Below are 22,521 nucleotides of genomic sequence, written 5' to 3'. Positions count from 1 at the left end.
TGAGAAGGCGACTCAAGACCTTCTGACACAGTCAGTAAGGAAGAAGAAACCTGCAGACAGCCCCAAGAACACTGTCATTGTCTGATGAGAAAGAAAGCCGGGCCTACAACCTGACACAGATTCGCTAGATGCGAACATATAGGACATATAAGAGTGTCCGTATGTGGACATTGCCAGACATCCTCGAGACTCTACCAAGCTCGAAGCTCCGGCAAGTGGGGAGGAGCCAACCAGGCGCGAGGCGCCAGGCAGGCGCGAGGTACCAGCCAGCCGCGAAGCTCCAGGCAGGCGCAAGGCGCCACTCCAACCGGGCGCGAGACGCCCAGCCAGGCGCAAGGCGCCAGCCAGGTCACCAGCCCAGGCGCGAAGCTCCAGGCAGCGCAAGGCGGGCGAGGCGCCAGGCAGGCACAAAGCGCCAACCTGGCGCGAGACGCCAGCCAGGCGGCGAGGCGCCAGCCAGGCGCAAGCCAGGCTCTAGGCGCGAATCTCTAGCTAAGACGCGAGGCGTCAACCAGATGCGAGGCGCCAGTCAGCGAAAGGTACCAGACAAGTGCTAGCGCCAACCAAGAGCGAAGCACCAGCCAGGCGCGAGTTCCTGCCAGGCTTCAGGCTTCAGTCGGGAGAGATCCATTTCAAGAAAGCCCTGGTCTTCTTTGAAACATGGAGATCTCCTAAGCACTTCATAAGTGACTTGATTCCTTCAAACAGCTGAGAATTAAAAGCACAGGAAGTGCGCGCTTTTGCAAATTCTTGTTCTTTACATAACAATATGTCATAGACATATTAGCTGTGTTGTACGGTAGAGGCAACTCTGTGTTGACTTCTCATTACACAAAGGATGTCAAGTTAACCTACGAGAGATCCTTCTCTTTTGGTTTATACGTTTCTGCGGATACGTTACTGGGATAAGGAGCCGACACTGATCCTTAACTTTGAGTTAAAGTTTTTTAACTTAGTGGAATTATTGGGGTTTTTGAAAGGAGTGTGTGGATAACTCTTTCCAATTTGAGCGCGAACCCTCGTGTTAGGATCAGGTGATCGGGATCGGTGTTGCGCTCCTTCATAAGGTGTATTGTCATAGAAGTGGTTCCAGTACCCATTGACAAAGTCCTTTCGGGCTCTGCCGAGTAAGCGGTTCATATCCCATCGGCAGACCCACAAGATCTCTTAGCCATAGATCACATATCTCGCTAAAGTCTTGAGGTGATGCAGACTACTGGGCAACAGCCACGAAGTCTACCACCTATCAGATAGGAACCAAGGTTTATTTATACCTACAACATATGTTGTTTACCTGTCTATTCCATGTTAGCTGTCTCTTACCCTCCACCAAAGGGTGTCAATCAGCTATGTATATATCTGACAGGTAAGTTGATTGTATGAAAATGATATTGTTATAATACATAAGTTTCATACATACTTACCTGGCAGAGATATCAATTGAATGGCCCACCCAGCCTCCCCGCGGAGACAGGTGGAAGAGAAAAAATATGAATAGAAAACGGGAATGGTTCCTAATCCTTCCCCCGGGCAGGACGGTAGATCACCTGACCTACCTGCAGCGTGTGCCGCGATATTTGAATTTCTGTCGGGGACGACGGAGTCTTAGCTATGTATATATCTGCCAGGTAAGTATGTATGAAACTTTATTGTATTATAACAATATCATTTTTTATTGCTTAAATAGTTCCAAGCAGAAATATATTAGAATACTTGTACAGTCATTTGCTGGTTTTACATTTGTTATTGCATATATAGTTGTAGTTTATTACTGATCGAATTTTTTTTAACTAACTTGGCTTTTATCTTCAGGAGATGGAATTCTTAAAAATAAAAATATTTGAGGAAAAGACAAATTTCAGGAAAAATGCTAAATTGTTTATTCAAAGACTGAACATGTGTTTCAAAACCTAAGTTAAATGCAATGCCTCTAAGATAATCTAAATACGTTTTTTCTTGGTATGTTAGAACAACTGATTTGATTCGTGATGTGACATCCTTATATTTCTACCTAGGTTGTTCACTAGCGATACCAGGTATTAATCTGATTCATCTGAACATCTTGAAAGTTGTTTCTTGCTCTAAGAGACTCATAAACTTCCAGATGACTGGATGGGAACACCCAGCAAGTGATACGAAACTGCGGTGCCATCCTTCCACAGAATTATTGGTACAATTAAGTTCATCGTCTGTTCTTGCATACATATTCCACAGAGGTATGGTAAATGTGGGTTTTGTACATTTAACTTCGCGGCACACGCTACAGGTAGGTCAGGTGATCTACCGCCCTGCCGCTGGGTGGCAGGAATAGGAACCATTCCCTTCTTCAAATCAGATTTTCTCTGTCGCCGGTGCCTACAACATCGTTGTTGGTACCTCCTGACTTGATTTTCGTATTTTCATCGCCGTTGATCTTCTGGACTGTCTTTTTGGTGACGTATTTGGATCTGTGGTTTGGCATACGCTTTTGTGGACTGTTTTTTTTGGATTTTGCTTCGGATTGTGCTCAAAATGTCTGACTCTAGCTGCGAAGTTAGAAGATGTGTGAATGAGGGTTATTTAGTTGAAGACTCACCGAAAGTGTCGTTAGATCCTCACAATGTATGCAAGAGGTGTAGGGGGTATGAATGCTCTAGAAATAACACTTGTAATGAATGCGTGAATATGATTGAGGAAGAATGGAAGACTCTAGATTCCTACTTAAGGAAACTAGAGAGAGACAGGGTTAGAAAAGCTGCCCCTAGAAGTCTGAGTAGATCTCGCTCTAATTTTTTCCAGCTTCAGCGCTCACTCGCGAACACCGCCGGCATACGGGAGACACTTTCGGAAATACCGGCTCGGCGTTTAAGGGTTATTTCTTGAAATACTGGTGCGTGTGTGTGGCTGTGTAATTACATTTTTGATGGACCATCACCTTGCCTCACTTAGACTTTTGCTTTACATGATGCTTTAGATCGCCTTCTTTCACATTCGTATGATACACACCGTTTGCCAATTCTTTTTGTTGAACGTAAATATATCCCTCACGGTGCAATTTCACCTGTCCTTTAATTGCTCTTCACAAACTTCATCTTCTATGGATGGAAGTACTAAAGTGATTTGTAATGAACTCTTTGTAAACTATGTAACTAAATGATTTAGTTAACCCTTAAACGCTGAAGCGGTAAAAAAAAAAAATGTCTCCCGTGTGCCGGAGACGTTTCAGAGTGAGCGCGGAAGCGGAAAAAATATTTAAAAAATCCCAGCGTGCTTAGTTTTCAAGATTAAGAGTTCATTTTTGGCTCCTTTTTTTGTCATTGCCTGAAGTTTAGTATGCAACCATCAGAAATGAAAAAAATTATCATTATCATATAAATAATGCGATAGATGATAGCGCAAAAACGAAATTTCATATATAATTGTATTTAAATCGTGCGCAAAACTTTTAAAGGTAACAAGTTACTGGGGGTTTTTTTTTTCGTTGTAATGTACACTAAATTGCAATCATTTGGTATATACACATTGTAAAACGATAAAGCAACACAGAGAAAATATTATCACAAAATAATGCATGAATTCGGTACGCGCTGACGTAAACAAATATTTTTTTCAAAAATTAACCATAAATCTAAATATTGTTCTGGAGACTTCCAATTTCTTTTAAAATGAAGACAAATGATTGAATATTACTATACTGTAAGAATATTAGCTTACAAATGCAGTTTTCGACCATATCTGACGAGTTAAAGTTGACCGAATGTCGAATTTTTTTATATATATTATTATTTTATATGCAATTATTACGGAAATAAGAAAAGCTACAACTTTCAAATAATTTTAGTTTTATTCTACATGAAATTGCACACATTTTCATATATAAAACTCTATGAAATGCCTAATATGAAACGGAGCAAATATTCCGAGAATGGGACTTTCGCATTTCGGAGATTTGTGACGGAGAATCCGCGCGCGGAGGGAAGGAAAGATTTTTTTAAAATTCACCATAAATTTAAATATTGTGCTAGAGACTTCGAATTTGTTTCACAATGAAGATAAATGACTGAATATTACTAGACTGTAAGAGTTTTATCTTACAATTGCGTTGTTTTTCGACCATTTCGGTAGTCAAATTTGACCGAACGTGGTTTTTTTTTTCTATTTATCGGGATTTATATGCAAATATTTTAAAAATGAGAAAAGCTACAACCTTCAACTATTTTTTGTTGTATTATACATGAAATTGCGCACATTTTCATATATAAAACTTTATGTAACGGCTAATTTAAAATGGTGCAAACATTACCACAATCTCACGTATGATTTTTTTGGAAGAGTTACCGCGCGGACGTAAAGAAAATGTTATTTTTTTCATAAATTCACCATAAATCAAAATATTGTGCTAGAGACTTCCAGTTTGTTGCAAAATGAAGGTAAATGCTTGAATATTACTAGAATATAAGCGTATTTTTAGCTTACAATTGCGTTTTTTGACCATTTCGGTACAGTCAAAGTTGACCAAAGGTTGAAAAATTTGTCATTATCATTTTTTATATGAAAATATTTCAAAATTGATAAAGCTACAACCATGGGTTGTTTTTTAGTTGTATTGTGCATGAAATTGAGCACATTTTCATATATAAAACTTTATGTAACGGCTAATTTAAAATGGTGCAAACATTACCACATCGCATGTATGATTTTTTTCGGAAGAGTTACCGCGCGGACACAAGGAAAAAGTTTTTTCATAAATTCACCATTAATCGAAATATTGTGCTAGAGACTTCCAGTTAGTTGCAAAATTAAGGTAAATGATTGAATATTACTATAGAGTTTTAGCTTACAATTGCGTTTTTTGACCATTTCGGTGAGTCAAAGTTGACGAAGGTTGAAATTTTGGCACTTATCGTTATTTATATAAAAATATCTCAAAACTGATAAAAGCTACAATCATGAGTATTTTTTTGTTTTATTCTACATAAAAAATGCACACATTTTCATATATAATACTCCATGTAACGGCTAATTTAAAATGGTAAAAAAATTATGTCAAAGTGACAATAATTTCTGAGATGTGTCACAGATACTTTTTAGTGCGGCAAGAAAGAAATTCGCGCTTGCGCGCCTGCGTAATGATTGTAAACAAAACAACACCTTGATCCGTGAACTCCCATCATCCCCCAAGGCGCGTGATTCAAGAGTTTTCGGCTGGTAGGCCTAAAAGTATTTTTTCGCGAATTTTTAAAAAAACTTTTGTATGTCGACGTAAAATACGTCCAGTCGGCACCCGAGAGACAAAAAATGTCGACGCAAAATACGTCCAGTCGGCGTTTAAGGGTTAATGTGGCTGTTAGTAAAAAAAAATATTGCCTTGTTAGAAAAACAAGCAAACGGTAGAAAACGGGAAATTCTGGCAACAGGGATTTTGTCCTCGGGGTGTGGGGGATTTTGTCCTGATACCTCATAACCCAGTCCCTGTCAGACTCCCTTAAACCTGGGAGGAGTCATAATGTCAGTCTGTGGGAAGTCTTAAGGGGCCGGCCCGGAACCCCTATATACGGTGATATAGGGCGAAAAATGCAAAGTCATGAAAAAATCATGGAGCTTCATATGGCAATTGAGAATACGTATACAAAATATTTCGTCAAAATTCTCTTACTTTCGTAGTTACAAGGTAATTAGTAAACATAACTCAATAAGCCTAAAACATTCATTCCGTACAAGAAAATGCAATATTTCTTCTGTTATCGTAAATTTTGATAATTATTGGCAAAGAAATTGTGAGAAATGGCATCTGTAGAAGCGAGTATCTGGTTCAACCATGAATCAGTGCGACATAGACTTCAAGTAGATTACACGTTCAAGTTTCACCTCGTGACTTTCGCTTGCTTTCACATATGTTTATGTATGTTTCGGCAAGAAGTTCATCATGCCAGTGAGGAAAAGACAAGGAAAACATCTCGCTAACATACAGACGAAGGGAAAAAATTGCCCAAGCATTATACAGAATATCATAATATATGCGTAGTTAGTGAGGAAAGAGGGGAGCGTTGCTTAGTAAACGCCCCCTTCTGCCTGACAGCACACGTCACACTATGCCCAAGGCTACGACCTTTGAGCAAAGAGATCTTCATTTATGATAAATAACATAGTTTTGGTTTTTTAATACCCAAAATGGACTATGAAATTCATAATAATCATGATTTATTAAATTGCCTTTGTAAAAAGAGAGTACATCTTCAAGTTTCACCTCTGACATTCTCTTTGCATTTATGTTTGTTTATCTTTGTTTCGGCAAGAATGTCATCATGCCAAAGAGGAAAATACAGGAAAACATCTCGCTAACATACAAGAAGAAGAAAATTCGCTGTAATAAGCCGAGTTATTGAAGGGGAGAGAGGGGGTTACGTTGGAAGGAGTTGCCCCATCTTGCCTCAAGCAGTGCCCCAGGCTACGATATATGAGCAAAGGGATCATCATTTATGATTAAATTATGATAAATAAAATAGTTTTGGTTTATTTATACACACAAAAAAGAAATATACATTCATAATAATCATTATTTATTAACATTGTCTTTATAGAAATATGAAGGAAAACTTTGAACGCCCGTATCTCAAAACTATACTTATTGACCTTCAAAGTCTATCTCCTCACTTAGTTTTAAAGCTATAACATTGGAATTTGGTATATAACTCAGAAAGACATTATAGAACAATCAAATAGAGCCCTTTTTTCCAATTTTTGTTTCGTCTTTTTTTTATACATTTTTTTCTTGTGATTTATAGGGTTTATTTTTTTACCATATTGAAAAATTCATATCTAGTCAAAAAATGACTTTTAGAAAAAAAAAAAACTCCATTTGATTGGAGGTCTACATCAGGTCTTATATATGGTAGTAATCCCAGGTCTTAATATTAAATATCAAGGGAGGAGATAGAATTTGAAAAGTGGTTATTTTCGGGATAAATTGCCCTCCCATGGCGTCACAAAACCGAAGGTCAGAGGCGAAAATCATATGCTGTTCGGAGATGTCCCAAGTCAAATAAGTGGTATGAATGTCAAAGTCCTGTCGTTAAAAAACTGGCATTAGCCGCCGGCCGGCCCCCTTAAGGGGTTTTAGCCCCGGATAGTTGCCCCGTCAGTCAAGCCTGCTGTTCGCAAGTGTTGAAGGACAGCCATTGGAAAGACTTCCATAGGGATGGGCTTTTGTTGTCCTCTAGTGATACTTCAGTGTAGGTAAGAAGCGTAGTTGGAGATTTTCCATGTGAATCTCGGCCTTTGAAGAGGCACTTTAAAGAATGATTAATCATTCTTCTCCCCACCTCCTCCGGTAAATGTCTCAGGGAGCAGAAGCATTGTCCATACCTTATAACTTCTTGAACTGGCTGGAGCTTTTTGTCTCCCAAACTTCTGGTTGTGGAATGCCAGTACAGGCGGTCCCTGGGTTACGACGGGGGTTTCCGTTCTTGAGACGCGTCGTAAGCCGGAACATCGTCAAAAATCCTAAGAAAACCTTACTTTTAATGCTTTGGGTGCATTGAAAACTATGTAAACTGCATTCTTATGGCATTTTTCATAAAAAACCTTCAAATATTGATTATTTTGCATTTTTGGTGTCATATTTCATCTTCCTGATGAGTGTTTGTAGGCGTCTTAACCCTGGAACATGCGTCGTAACCCTGGAAATAACGTCTATTGACAAGCGTATCGTAACCTCGGAACGTCGTAAGCCGACACCGTCGTAACCCGGGGACTGCCTGTATAGTCTTCTCCCAGTATTTGCAGGGAATGGGTACCAGACACCCCCCTCCCCCCCCCCCCCCAGATAGTTGAAACCCACTATAAAAAACACTTAAAATTGCCTATTTTGTTAGTTAAAACTCGAGAAAACCCGCCACAATGTTTATAGTATTTGGTTTTTTAAATTTTTTAAAGTAGTTTTTCACATAAATTGCATTTTATGATGAAATTGATAAAAAAAAAAGGAATGTGGATATTTCTCATAGAAAAATACTGCGATTAATTGTCGGAGAGAAATCCGTGAGTAAGGGGGCTCCGCGAATGATTGAGGTGTATGTTCCAGAGAGAAATCTGCGAGTACGGGGGTTCACAGCATTTGGCCCCAAAATAGACCAGCGGTGTCCAAGCAGTCTGAGCGCCCAGCAGTGTCCAAGCAAGCGTCCAGCATCATTCAAGTGTCTAGCAGTGGCTGAGTGTCTGAGCACTCGGCACCAGCTCCTCCTAAGAGCAGTGGATGAGCCTACCCTTAACTCCATTGTTCACCGAGATGTTAGTCAAGTTGGACAGACTTCATAGAAGAGTTTTACAACTCTTCGTCCAGTTTTCTTCCAGTCCCGAGCATTCCAATGCACCTGGAAACGCCATAATGTCTGAACCCTCTTTGGTTGGACTGGCTTTGGAAAGCGATACCTTCTCATCAGTACATTTTTTGTTGATTGACCTTACTTCGGCTTCAGCAAGAAAGAAAGTGCCATGAACCCTCTAGAACCAGTGCTCCCATGGGTGCCCATTCTTGTACACCTGTGCTTAACCCTGGAACTCCTGTCGCCAATTTCCCTACACACGGCGCCGATTCCTGAGCGCTAGACACCTGTTCCACACCACTTGGGACTTTTCCTATTTGTTGTTAGCTCCCACAGCTGGACACACAGTTTAGGGACCTGTGTGTGCTCCGACCTCTCTATGACACTTCTGTTACTCACTCAAGATGTATGGCAGAAGCTATTGCAAGATGTAGAAATCCATCTTCTTTCTTCATCTACCAGACTTAGGGGTTGATTTTCTGAAACTGTTTCTAAGCATTGCATCTCTTCTTATGAGACATCTATGACCTAATTACAAATTATCGCCTTTTCGGAGGAGATCCGGAATCTCTTATTCCACCATCAAACGGTATTGAATTTTGCTTAACTCATGTTTAAGCATAGAGACCTAGTTCTTTAATCTTACCTATCATACGACCTTTCAAGTCCTTGACACGTCCAAGCAAGGAAGGAGACATGGTTTGCTCATTTTCCCTTGGATCTTTAGCCAAGGACGAGGACCCATCCAAGACCTGGATCTGTTTCTTTCTCCCTTAAGAACTTTATGGACATCCTTTACTTTCAAGAGTACGAGCCTGTTCCAGAGCTCCTACCTTGCCTAGCACCCAGCTTTCCTGGCGCCAGCTCATGCTCTGAGCGCTCAGAGGCACTCACTAGCTCTGAGGAAGAATACAGACCTCTCTATCCAGTTGGAATGTTCAGGTATTACCTGAAATGGACCAGAAGTTCAAAGGCCATCCGTAACCTATGGTGTTATAGCAAGAGCTTGTGTCGTCCTCTGTTTAGAATGTCTTGTCGTTTATCTTAATGGACTTTATTTTTTGAGACAGATTTAAGAGAACATTTTCCTCCTTTTAAGTGGAAGCTAAAGACCTCAGAACAGCTTCTATCTCATTAGCTTTCAGGCACTATATGCCCCTATGTATATTTTACGGTCGACTTACTGGAAGTGTAATCGATCTTCGCTTCTCACTATTTTGGAAGAAGGTGAAAACAGTGTTAAAATTTTGAAGTTCCTTGCAAGTCTGGAGCACCCACCACTCAGTGGATGGGTTGTGATTTTATTTCATTGAAGGTGACAGTCTTATATGGTTTGTGTTTGTATTGGAACTTTGCTGAGGTCAAGGGCACTTATGGATGCTTTGCTAGCTTGCTAGCCATCGGTTACATCCTTCGCTGCAAAGCTCCCCTGATACTATGAGCCATTGGACAGCTCCTTTGCTGCAAAGTTTCCACTTAAGTAGAGGAGCTCCACAGCTTTACTGCCATGCCACTACAGGTCAAGTTGAGCACCAACCAGTGGCAGTTTCTATTGCAAGGCTCTTTTAACTAACATGGAATGACAAGCATTGTATTCAGTGCTAGCAACTTTGCTATTTTGAATTCATTACATGAATGAATGCTTTGAAAAAGAATATGTCAATGTTTCCCACCTCTTGTCAATGTGGGATTCAGCTTGTCACCTGCACTGAATGTCAGAAGCACTACTACATTATTTTTAATTTAAGCTGCCATATGAGTTGAAACTAATAGCTATGTAATTATTTGATAAGTATGTATAAAACTTTATTTGATCATGAAAATGTCATTTTTCCTAACATACAAGCCTACATTTATGGCAAACCTCAGCCACCTCTCATTCTGTTACTTGAGCAAAAAGTCAAAGTGGAGTGCGGACCTACAAGTGGATAGGGCTTCCACCCCTACCGTTGGGAGCTAACTACCTTGTTTGAAAGTTTGAAAGCTAAATCTGTGTAAAGACCTTCATGTTTGTATGTTAGGAAAAATACAAATAACACAAATTACTGCATTTTTGTTATATACCTCATATTGCCAATGTAATACAGGATTTTTTTATGTTGAAGAAAAAGATAAAATATTGAAAATATTTGACATTAAAGTACTGTAATGTAAGATATGACAGTTTGCATTATTGACTGAATATTTTGTTTGCTGTGACAGTTTGCATTATTGACTGAATATTTTGTTTGCTGTAACCACCTAGGTTTCTAGCTGGATTTTAATTATATACAATCTGTTCACTAATATTAGTGATTAGTTTTAAAAAACATCAAGAGTTATAATACTTATTATAACTTTTGATGTTTTTTTAAAACTATTCTCAGTATTATTACCATTATTATAATTACTTTAATACTACTTCAGCAACTATGTGGATATTGTTGATTATTCATTTTTTATCATGTTATCTCATGTATCTAGATTGTGTATGTTATTCTCTATTCTGTGCATATTCCATGTTTATGGCCTTGAGCTGAAAATAAAATTTATTTATTATTATTAATTTTTTATATAGTCCTCCAATTCAACTTGGTGTATTTATAGTGTGGGGTTCCGGGTTGCATCCTGCCTCCTTAAGAGTCCATAACTCTTCTTACTATGTGCACTGTTTCCTGGAGCACACACTTTTGCATTAGTCCTGGAGTTAGCTACTTCAGCCTCTAGTTTTTCCAGATTCCTTTTCAGGGATCTTGGAATTGTGCCTAGTGTTCCAATGATTATGGCTAAAATTTCTACTGGCATATCCTAGTATATCCTTATTTCTATTTTAAGGTCTTGACACTTAACGATTTTCTCCCTTTCTTTTTCTTCAAATCTGGTGTCCCATGGTTATTGCTAACATCAATGAGTTATACTTTCCCCTTGACTTTGTCAATCAAGGTCACGTCTGGTCTTTTTGCACGTATCACCCTATCTGTTCTGATACCATAGTCCCAGAGGATCTTTGCCTGATCATTTTCTATTACTCCTTTGGGTTGGTGCTCGCACCACTTATTACTGCAAGGTAGCTGGTGTTTCTTGCACAGGCTTCAGTGGAGGTCTTTTGCCACTGAATCATGCCTCTTATTATTATTATTATTAATTTGTTGCTAAGTGTTGTTGGCCTCGTGAAATATTTTGGTTTTTAACTAATATGATTATGTTTTAGTTTGTGCCAGATTGATTCTATTTTGGTTGAGGAGTTCTTTTTTTGTATATGAATATTTGATACACAGTATCATTGAAAACAGGCTGAAAAGGAGCTAGGATTATGTTGAACTTATAAAAGACCAGAGTGCAACCTACCATTCTGTGAGATGTAGATTTTGTGATAACAGGAATGAAAATTGTTTGGCAGTACTTAGTTGGTTCATGTTGAGAACTTTTCGTGGATGAAACTGCATATTCATTGACATGAAACTGATTGTTTCAAAGCTGCATATTTAACATTTATTGAGAATGGAAGCTAAAAAATCAGTTTTACCTTCGATCAAACAATAAAAGGGCAATATAGTGATGAACATACCAAAATCACAGTTGATGGCTCTTTATTAGTAGATTCTTCCATATAAGTCGATGGGGAGCCAGAATATATTGATTGAGGTTAACCCTTAAACGCCGACTGGACGTATTTTACGTCGAGATAAATTGTCTGTCGGGTGCCGACTGGGCGTATTTTACGTCGACGTACGAAAGTTTTTTTTTAAATTCGCGGAAAAATACTTATAGGCCTACCAGCCTAAAACTTTTGAATCACGCGCCTTGGGGGATGCTGGGAGTTCACGGATCAAGGCCTTGTTTTGTTTTGAAGCGTGACCCAGGTGCGCATGCGCGATATCCCTTCTTCTTGCTCCAGCCAGCATGAGTAGCGCACCATCCGAGAGCGATCTTTCGTGAAAAGCGTGTTTTTCTGGACTTGTGCGAGACTTTGAGCATTTGTATTGCTACAGGACATTCATAGATATGTCTCAACGACGTGTGAACCGTGAAAGGCGCGTTTTACCCGTCGGAAGGGATCGTGTAAGGCGAGTTTTGGACCTGGATGCTGGCGAGGGGCCAAGCACCCAGCATGACCCCGCGCCTCAAGGCCGTTCTGTGCGGCCACGTGTGGCTGAAAGTGTTTCAGGAACACATCGTATGCCTTTGGTTACCCCTAGGAAGCATGTGGGCGTCCTTAGGGGCATTCGTAGGCATTTGGGAGGCCTCCAACCAAGGGACATAGATGAGTATCTTTCGGAGCTTGATCGGGAACATGTCGCAAGTCCTCATTTTGATGGCGGATGGTCATAGAGTGATGAGGACATCGGTCCCGATGAAAGTGAGGATGAATATTTGCCCCCAATGTCCGTTCGAGGCTCATATCCCAAAAGCGAGCTCGAATTCAGTGGGTTCAGTGCTTACGAGGGGGAATCTGAGTAGTTAGGGGGAAGGAGGAGGGGGAGGGTGGGGATACGGGCTCAAGTTTAATCGCAGAGGACGATCAGAAAGTGAGGGCCTAAGTGAGGGTGATGGGCCAACGTGGGTAGTGTGCATCGTGCCACACCCGTACGCGCACGGGCACGTAGAAGGTCGGCTCGTCGCACCAGCCAAGGTGAAGGTCGGTCGTCGGAGAGTGACAGGGTGGACGGAGGACCCCACCCCTCCTAACATGCACCCCTTCATGGCAACAACCCCTGGGATGACCGTACCAGTACCCTGACTGTTTTGGGGTTCATCCAGCTTTTCCTGACGCGGGGAATTGCTGGAATACCTGGTACACAAGACGGTGGACTACGCTCGGTACTGCCGGTATGAGCTGAGGACGACCTTGTCGTATTACTGGCGGGGTTGCAACCTCATTGACATGGCACATTTTTTGGGGCTCCACATTTATTTTGGTATGACACCTGCTGTCGACGTCTCAGGCAATATTGGAGGAGAAATTATTTTTTATGTATGCCAAATGTGCCTGGCGTTATGTCCCGTGATAATTTCCTGGCGATGGACAGGTACTTCAACGCTTTCAACCGAAGGGCCATACCCGGAATAACAGGGATCGCCTCATTTTAGTGCGTACAGTGTTGGATTATATCCGTGAGCGGTGTAGTAATCTCGTGATTTCCTGGAAAGAACCTGTCTTTGGATGAGGGGATGATGCCTTACAAAGGACGTCTTAGTATAAAAAGTGTATAACCCCAAGAAGCCAAAGAAATATGGTGTGAAATTCTTTCTCATTACCGAGGCCAACACTGGATACGTTGTGGACTTTCAGTGTATACCGGGGTCTTCTCCACGCTGCGTGACACTGTATTCAACCTTGTGGGACGTTTCCGTAACCAGGGATATCACCTGTTTATGGATAATTATTATAACTCGGTATCCCTGGCCCAGGAACTGTATGAAGCAAGGTGTTCACGTCAGTGGTACCCTTCGGTTGGTGCGTGGGGCCCCGAATGTCCTCAAGAGGTTCGCTAAGTCATCCACAAACACCTGGCAAGAGGAGAGACAGAGTGGCGGCGGAAGGGCGCTGTCTTCGTCATCTGTTGGAAGGGTGTCCGACTCGTCCCCATGATTTACAAGGAGTCATGAACCCATCCAAGAAGAGATCGTACAGCGGAAGAAGACACGTCGACAGGGCCGAGTTGTGTTTGAGGAGTTTCGTACCGAGCGGCCTACTGTCATTGGGCACTACAACAGGCACATGGGAGGAGTTGATCTCTTTGATCAGCTCATCCAGTACTATCCCTTCGCCAGGAGAACCAGAAGGTGGACACAGAAGCTCCTCAAAATACATCCTTCAGTTGGCCCTCCAAAATGCCTACATACTGTACTGTGGGTACCGCGGTGACAATCTTCCGAGGTTGACCCACATACAGTTCCCTAGAGGTAGCGGGAATGCCCTCATCAAACTTCGATCCCGATGAGTGGCCTTCCATAACTGACCCCCTGCCCCGAGCTGCAGATATGCCCCTAGAGGAAAGGGCAGATAGGAGGGCCAACTTCGTCGACCTCGACCGCCCTGCCGCCGCCCCTGCTGCGCCGCCGCCCCTGCTGACAATGCCCCTGCTGCCGCCGCCCCTGCTGACGACGCCCCGTCTTGCTGCCGGCCCCGCCATCACCGCTTCTCGTTGGGTAGTGGACCCTGCGTGTCGGCTGCAGCCAGGGGAACACATACTGGAGGCCTTAGAAGGGCGAAGGCAGAAACGGTGCCGGGTGTGCCATATGAATGGCAGAAGGAGAGACACCCGGTTCTTCTGTCGTCTCTGCAAAGTTGCTCTTTGCAGGATAGGGGAGTGTGACCGAAAGTACCACACTAAGGTCATGTATTTGGAGCGCGCCCCCTAAACCGACAGCGGAGGGCGCACGGGGGGCGGGGGCCGCCGGGTCCATCAGCAGTAAGGGCGCGCGTCTCCCTCCTCCACCTGTACCTCGTCATGTCGAGTGGAAAGAAAAATGCAAGACTCTTCAATGGAGGAGGGAGAAAACAAGAATAGAACGAAGAGTCAGGATTACGAGTGAGTATTCTGCATTTATTTTATATTTAGTTTTATATTTATTACAATTTTTTATATATCTGAATGTGTGCATGATAAAATAATAATAAGACATTTCATTGTATGCGAAAAGAGAAGTGTCACCTGCATTCCTTTTATTTATGTCTTGGTACCAGAATCGAAGAATGTAATATATATATTTTACGTATATACATATTATATATATATTATATATATATATATATATATATATCATATATATATATATATATATATATATTATATATATATTATAAATATTTTTTTTTGGGGGTAAGCAAATTACTTACAGTCTAGTAATATTCAATCATTTACCTTCATTTTAAAACAAATTGCAAGTCTCTAGAACAATATCGCGATTTATGGTGAATATTTGAAAAAAATATTTTTATTCCCTCCGCGCGACGATTCTCGGCCGAAAAATCTCCAAAACGCGTAGGTCACATTCTCCTAATATTTTGTGCCTTTTCATATTACGCTTATTTTATAGTTTTATATATGGAAATGTGTGCAAAAACATGCACAATATAACAAAAAATATTGAAGGTTGTAGCATTTCTCATTTTTAAAATATTTGCATATAAAGTACGATAAGTACGAAAAAAACTACGATCGGTCAACTTTGACTCGACCGAAAAGGTCAAAAAAGCATTTATAACATAAAATCTTACAGTCTAGTAATATCAATCATTTATCTTCATTTTAAAACAAATTGCAAGTCTCTAGAACAATATCTCGATTTATGGTGATTTGAAAAAAAAAAAATGTTCTCCCTCCGCGCGCCGATTCTCGGCCGAAAATCTCGGAAACCGCGGTAAGGTCACATTTCTCCTAATATTTGAGGCTTTTCATATTACGCTTTTTTTAAAGGTTTATATATGGAAATGTGTCAAAAACATGCAAAATATAACAAAAAATATTGGAAGGTTGTAGCATTTCTCATTTTCCGAAATATTTGCATATAAAGTACGATAAGTACAAAAAAAAACTAGGAATCGGTCAACTTTGACTCAACCGAAAAGGTCAAAAAACGCATTTATAACATAAAAAATCTTACAGTCTAGTAATATCAATCATTTATCTTCATTTTTTAAAACATATTGCAAGTCTCTAGAAACAATATCTCGATTTATGGTGAATTTTTGAAAAAAATATTTTTTTCCCCTTCCGCCGCGACGATTCTTCCGGCCGAAAATCGTCCCGAAACGCGTAGGTCACATTCTCCTAATTAATTTGAGCCCTTTTCATTAAGTACGCTTTTTTTTTAAAAGGGTTTATATTATGGAAATGGTGCGCAAAAAACATGCACAATATTAAACAAAAAATAAAAAAAATTGGAAGGTTGTAGCATTTTCTCATTTTTGAAATATTTGCATATAAAGTACGATAAGGTAACGAAAAAAACTACGATCGGATCAACTTTTGGAACTCAACCAAAAAGGTCAAAAAACGCATTTATAACATAAAAAAAATCTTTACAGTGCTAAGTAATATTCAATCATTTTATCTTCAATTTTTAAAAACATTCATTGCAAGTCTCTAGAACAATATCTCGATTTATGGTGAATTTTTTGAAAAAAACAAAAAAATATTTTTTCCCCTCCGCGCAAACGATTCTCGGCCGAAAATCTCTGAAACGCGTAGGTCACATCTCCTATTTGAGCATTTTCATATTACGCTTTTTTAAAGGTTTATATATGGAAATGTGCGCAAAAACATGCACAATATGTAACAAAAAATATTTGGAGGTTGTAGCATTTCTCATTTTCGAAATATTTGCATATAAAGTACGATAAGTACGAAAAAAAACTACGATTGGTCAACTTTGACTCAACGAAAAGGTCAAAAAACGCATTTATACATAAAATCTTAGTCTAGTAATATTCAATCATTTATCTTCATTTTAAAACAAATTGCAAGTCTCTAGAACAATATCTCGATTTATGGTTGAACTAATTTGAAAAAATAAAAAAAATTTTTTTATTTTTTTTTCCCCCCCCTTTCCCCTCCAGCGAGCCCGATTCTCTGGCCGAAAATCATCGGAAACGCGTAGGTCACCATTCTCCTAATATTTGGAGCCTTTTCATAATACGCTTTTTTTAAAGGTTTATATATGGAAAATGTGCGCAAAAACATGCACAATATAACAAAAAATTACGGAAGGTTGTAGCATTTCTTCCATTTTTTGAAATATTTGCATATAAAAGGTACGATAAGTACGAAAAAACTATCGATTGGTCAACTTGACTCACCGAACAAAAAGGTCACAAAAAACGCATTTTATAACATTTTAAAAATCTTATTAGTCTATAATATTCAAGCCATTTATCTTCAATTTAAAACATATTTGCAAGTCTCTAGAAAACCAATTATCTCGATTTATGGTGGGCAATATTTGAAAAAAATATTTTTATTCCGTCCGCGCGCCGATTCTCGGCCGAAAATCTCGGAAACACGTAGGTCACATTCTCCTAATATTTGAGCCTTTTCATATTACGCTTTTTTAGAGTTTTATATATGAAAACATGCACAATATAACAAAAATTATTGGAAGGTTGTAGCATTCTCATTTTTTTATATTTGCATATAAAAAAAAAATTTTAAACAAAAATTCGACATCGGTCAACTTTAACTCGTTCGAAATGGTCGAAAAACTGCATTTGTAAGCTAAAACTCTTACAGTATCATAATATTCAATCATTTTCCTTCATTTTGAAACAAATTGCAAGTCTCTATAACAATATTTCGATTTATGGTGAATTAAAAAAATTATTTTTTTTACATCCGCGCGCTACGAATTCATGCATTCATTTTGTGATAATATTTTCTCTGTGTTGCTTTTATCGTTTTACAATGTGTTATATATCAAAATGATTGCAATTTAGTGCACATTACAACGAAAAAAAAGTAACTTGTTACCTCTAACCGTTTGGCGCACAGCACGATTTGAATACAATTATATATGAAATTTCGTTTTGCGCCATCAATATATCGCATTATTATATAATGATAATGATAATTTTTTCATTTCTGATGGTTGCATACTAAACTTCAAGCAATGACAAAAAAAGGAGCCAAAAATTAACTCTTAATCTTGAAAACTAAGCGCGCTGTGATTTTTTGAAAAAAATATTTTTTCCGTGCGCTACGAATTCATGCATCATTTTGTGATATATTTTCTCTGTGTTTGCTTTTATCGTTTTACAATTGTGTTATATATCAAAATGATTTGCAATTTAGTGCAACATTACAACGAAAAAAAAGTAACTTGTTACCCTCTAACCGTTGGCGCACAGCACGATTTGAATACAATTATATATGAAATTTCGTTTTTGCGCTATCATATATCGCATTATTTATATATGATAATGATAATTTTTTTTCATTTCTGATGGTTGCATACTAAACTTCAAGCAATGACAAAAAAAGGAGCCAAAAATGAACTCTTAATCTTGAAAACTAAGCGCGCTGTGATTTTTTGAAAAAAATATTTTTTCCGCTTACGCGCTCACTCTCAAACCCCTCCGGCATACAGGAGTCATTTTTTTATTTACCGCTTCGGCGTTTAAGGGTTAAGTTCATATGAAATATACATGCCAGTCTATAAAGAGTGAAGAAGACCAGATCATCCAGATTTTGATGTGGAATGTGGAAAGAAGAGTACTAGAGAAGAAAATATATACCACTTTCTACTGCAATTGCTGATGATTTTCACGTTACTTACGTCTTGCAGAAAAGTATTTCATGAGCAATAATTTTGTAATATTGATGAAGGTAATTATTAAAACTTATATATTTTTTTTTAACAGAACACCAACATGGTGGGGAAGTCTATAGTTTGTGCAGAATGTCAGATTACTTTTTCTCACTTGAGTCATTTCGGAATTCACCTCAGAATCCATGCTGGAGAGAAACCGATTTTCTTGCACTGAATGCCAGACTACTTTTACACACTTAAATCATCACAACTCTTGCATGAGAATTCCTACTGGAGGGAAACCATTCACTTTCCCTGTATGTCCAAGTAGTTTTTCTCACTCCAATAATCTCAAAATACACGTGAGAACTCTTAATAGTAGCGGTTTGGAACAAGGAGGAAGATGTGACAGTACCCATTGACTCTGATATTAGAGCTGAAAGGCATAAAATACATAGCAAAATACCAAGACCTGAAAAGCACATGGGAACTGAAGGAAATAGAAATAATACCTGTGGTGGTAGGGGCAACATGACATAAAGAAAAACCTGAGAAAATATCTCCAGGCAATACCAAGTTTCCCAAGTATAAATGAGGTGCAGATTGCTCCCTTCAAAGGAATGGTAAACATTAAGCCGAAAATCGTCGTAAACCGGAACGACGTCGGAAAAATGTATTAAAATAATAAAAATATTTGTAAAAACCTTTCTTGTAATCCTTTGGGTACATTGCATGTAGTTTCCTGATGTTTTATGTACAATCTGGAGTTGTTTTCATCCAAAAAATGGTGGTTCTGGAATGTAAAAGTACACAATTAGTACAAAATACTACACAAAGTCCTGAATGCAATATGTAGAGTATATCAAGAGTAAAAGAGTGTTTTTATACATTCAACTTACCTGTCAGATATATACATAGCTATTACTCCGTCATCTCCGACAGAAATTCGAATTTCGCGGCACACGCGGCAGGTAGGTCAGGTGATCTACCCCTGCCGCTGGGTGGCGGGAATAGGAACCATACCTGTTTTCTAATTCATATTTTTTCTGTCGCTTGGAATGTAAACGACGTTTGCAGTTCCTCCTGATGGATTTTCGTGTTTCATCGCCATCGATCGTCTGGGCTAACTTTTACAGGGAAGTAATGGATCTTTGGTTCGGCATACGCTTTTGTTAACTTTTAGAATTTTTTGATAAAATTAACTTCGAAAATTTTGAAGATTAGTGACGTGTAACTACCGAAGTTTTCGGTAGACACTCATCCACTTTCACGAAAGTGAATTACTTATACTTTCATGAAAGGGAATTACTTATATTTATTCATTAATACAAATAAGAGTTAGAGTTTGATTGAGGAAATGTATATCTTTTTTCCTAGTTGGGGAAGTCAGAAAAGTAACTATCCTTTAGAAGCTTTATTAGCTCTTGTGTTAACGAGCAATTATAGTAGTACAGTACTAGTAGTTGTTGTATCCTCATCACACACCATTCTTACTCTCCGCAGAATCTACAATATCATATTTGCAAATTGTAGACTTTGGATATAGTTCAAATGCGAACTCTTAGAATGTAAGAAGTGAATATAGTGTTCCCCCCATTACAATGGAGGGTGCGTCTGATCGGCTCTGTCTCACTCTCAGGTCTAGACCTCTTCCAAGCTCACAAGCCCAGAGGAGAAGGAATGTCGAAAACCGTAAGGAGGTTTCAGAGAATCCCCACCGGTCAGGCGTCCCCTCGGCAGGTTCTGTAGAGCGTCCCAGACTGCCAGGGATAGCCATTGGAAAGGCATCCTAAAACAGTGTTTCTCCCGTTTTTATGCTTACTGTTCTTCGATGGATAGAACTTCGAATGAATGAAATTGGCAAAGATCCTCGTATAATGCCTTCTGGTAGAATTATTCAAAATGGAGAATGACATTATTCGATCCACCTTTCGGAATCAGGCGACGATTTAGCGCCTTCTAACTATTAGAGATCATTCGATAACATTTGTGATAAAGTCATTGTTCGAACATTTTTTCGCAACTAGCCGAGAGCGCTATCCCATGGGGGTATGAAATTGTTATTTCAACATAAAAATTTCAACATAAAATTCCCCATCGGTGCATTTTTAGATATAGATCTATTCTGATGAGAACGATTTAGATTATTTGTCAATCGAATGAATTATATGGATCTCGTTGAGTGATAAAGCATATATGTATGACTTTTAAGCTTCTAGCTCCTACCACGCTTAGGACAAATCGCCTTAGGACTAAGGTATGGCAAGGCATATACATACCGAAATTTATGCTATAATGGTCAAGTGAAATCCTTACAAATTTCCTAAACTAATACGGTTTACCTTAATGTAACAGTATTATAGAGGATTCTATTACGCTAGAGTATGAGTTATATGATGCTATCGTGTCTTCGACAAGTGATCAGAGAAGCATATCTTTATTGGTGGATTGAAAGTAGGATAGAACATTTTTCTTCGTGTTAGAAGAGGTTTCCATGAATATCCAGTACCCTTCTAGGACTTTCCTAGGAAGGAATATGTTTAAAAGGATTGTTTAGAAGACACCTATTTAGTTTCTAGACTTGTCGAAGTCTCGTTCGCTTAATTATGCTTATATAAAAACTTCCTAAAGTTCGATAATAATTTTATAAGATTCCTTTTTTTAATGGAGTAACTGGCAACTCTGGAAAGGGAAGGCCAGACGGCTTTCGATGACTGCTTTCGCTTTGAGATTGAGACCAACACAGTACCATATTGTTCTCAGTCGTGAGCGGTCGTTTACAGCTCTCTCTCCTGCGGAATGGGATAACTAACCGTATCTCTTCCCTACAATCGTGGTCTTAGCCTCGGATTGAGGGAATACTGAAGCTATCATAAATAAAATATTGTCTGCCTTTTGTTAGGAAGCTTTCAATAAGAAGGATATTACAACCTTTCAATGCTGTTTACCGTAGGTAACATGATTAAAGAATTCTAATGCAGCAGAACATATATTTTTAGAATGCACTCATACTTACGAAAGCATGCTTATTAGTACATACTTATGAGAAAGAGAGATGTAATAGAGATTCACTTCAAGACTATGGTATGGTTAAGTCTTTCGAGAAGGACACAACCGTATTTAGATTCGGATATTTGCGCAGGTACCAAAAAGTTGTATGAGTCGGATGGGAAACATTCTTTTAGTGGGAAATGGTTTCCCTGAATCGGATTATCACTACGTAGATAAAAGTTTTTCATAAGAAAACTGGAATTTAACTTATGAAAGGGATGTTCGGGTACCATAAGACGCAGATGTTCTGGCACATAACATAAAGATAATTAGTAGGAGGCGCCACCCTGGCGCAAGTTGTGCCAGAAGCGCCAGCTTGGTGCAATAAGCCAAGAACACCATCCAAAATATTTCTCGTTTGAGCGAGTTATTAAATAAAAGCAATGCAAGAATTTGCGAGTCCGTGAGAACCTCGATCGACGATAATAACTGTTAAAGTATGTCTAACATTTATTGCAAAGAGTTGTGAGAACCTGCGAGAAGTCTTCTTCATAGATCTCTTAGCAAGGTAGAAGACGAACAGTCTTTCTGTAGACTGCTTCCTTATCCTCAAACCATGCCATAAGGAATCATAAGCGCCAGCCAGACGCCTGGCTCTAACTAGAAAATAATTAGTTAATAGATATACCTTAGAGCAAATTATGCTTTCCTACATAGAGCTGGGAAGTTACTCAGTCCCTCGCACTGGAGTAGTCCTTCTCGTTCAGGAAAAAGGGGGGGGAGGGGGATACGGAAGAATTAACCGAAGATAGAATAATTCCCCTTCCGATATACTCGAATTAGAGGAAAATTGAGAAGAAACATCCAACTATGGAAGTACTGTAGAATTATAGGATTCTTACAGCACCTCTTCTTATTTTGATATCGAGATTTCCTGACCACGGTTGCAAGTAATGGGCCATAAAGGCTCCAGCCAGGCTTTAACCAGGCGAATAGG

The 22,521-nt window shown here is 39.2% G+C and overlaps 1 protein-coding gene across 3 annotated transcripts in view; it reads left to right on the top strand.

The window, feature by feature from the left end:
• LOC135204664 (gastrula zinc finger protein XlCGF17.1-like) overlaps positions 1-22,521 on the top strand; it is a 70,983-nt gene that overhangs the window by 24,374 nt on the left and 24,088 nt on the right. The window contains exon 2 of one of the 3 annotated variants that reach the window (XM_064234816.1): positions 2,105-2,216. The exons of the other annotated variants lie outside the window; for them this stretch is intronic. The gene's annotated coding sequence lies outside the window, so the exon portion shown is untranslated. The remainder of the gene's footprint in view (positions 1-2,104; positions 2,217-22,521) is intronic. 3 annotated transcript variants of the gene reach the window in all.

The sequence above is a fragment of the Macrobrachium nipponense genome, chromosome 47 (genome assembly GCF_015104395.2).
Source record: "Macrobrachium nipponense isolate FS-2020 chromosome 47, ASM1510439v2, whole genome shotgun sequence".
In the NCBI taxonomy this organism is placed as follows: Eukaryota; Metazoa; Arthropoda; class Malacostraca; order Decapoda; family Palaemonidae; genus Macrobrachium; species Macrobrachium nipponense.
The sequence above is the reverse complement of the archived record's forward strand: the minus strand, read 5'-3'. Positions and strand labels throughout refer to the sequence as shown.